General features: G+C 22.0%; 1 long non-coding RNA gene across 2 annotated transcripts; it reads right to left on the bottom strand.

Moving 5' to 3' along the window:
- Positions 1-20: 20 nt before the first annotated feature.
- Positions 21-326, bottom strand: LOC113979239. 2 transcript variants are annotated; one of them, XR_003537759.1, is made up of 2 exons: positions 310-326; positions 21-157 (listed from the first exon to the last, which is right to left on the bottom strand). It is a non-coding gene; the product is annotated as an uncharacterized LOC113979239 (long non-coding RNA). The 2 variants fall into 2 exon arrangements; XR_003537758.1 differs by lacking the exon at positions 310-326 and adding an exon at positions 235-267.
- Between the last annotated feature and the right edge of the window lie 55 nt (positions 327-381).

Raw genomic sequence — 381 nt, 5'->3', positions numbered from 1 at the left:
GACAATAAAACGACAACATATAAGACACGTCTCCAGAATTTATTGACGTTTTCAGAACTTTCTTCATAAATCCAGCATTCTTCTTTATAGAAACAACAGTCTTCTTGATGACAACAGTCTTAATATCAACAACCATCTTCTTAATAAAAACAACTATCTTTTAATAAGATACATATCTTCTTAATAAGATACATATCTTCTTAATAAAATCAACTATCGTCTTATTAAAATAACTATCTTCTTAATAAAAATATCTTCTTAATAAAATAATTATCTTCTTTATAAAAATATCTTCTTAATAACAAAAACTATCTTCTGAATAAAAAATCTATCTTCTTAATAAAAATATCTTCTTAATAAAATAACTATCATCTTAATAAA

Source organism: Neopelma chrysocephalum, unplaced genomic scaffold (assembly GCF_003984885.1).
Source record: "Neopelma chrysocephalum unplaced genomic scaffold, ASM398488v2 Primary Assembly neopelma1_63377, whole genome shotgun sequence".
Lineage (NCBI taxonomy): Eukaryota > Metazoa > Chordata > Aves > Passeriformes > Pipridae > Neopelma > Neopelma chrysocephalum.
This window is presented reverse-complemented; position numbering and strand designations above follow the sequence as displayed.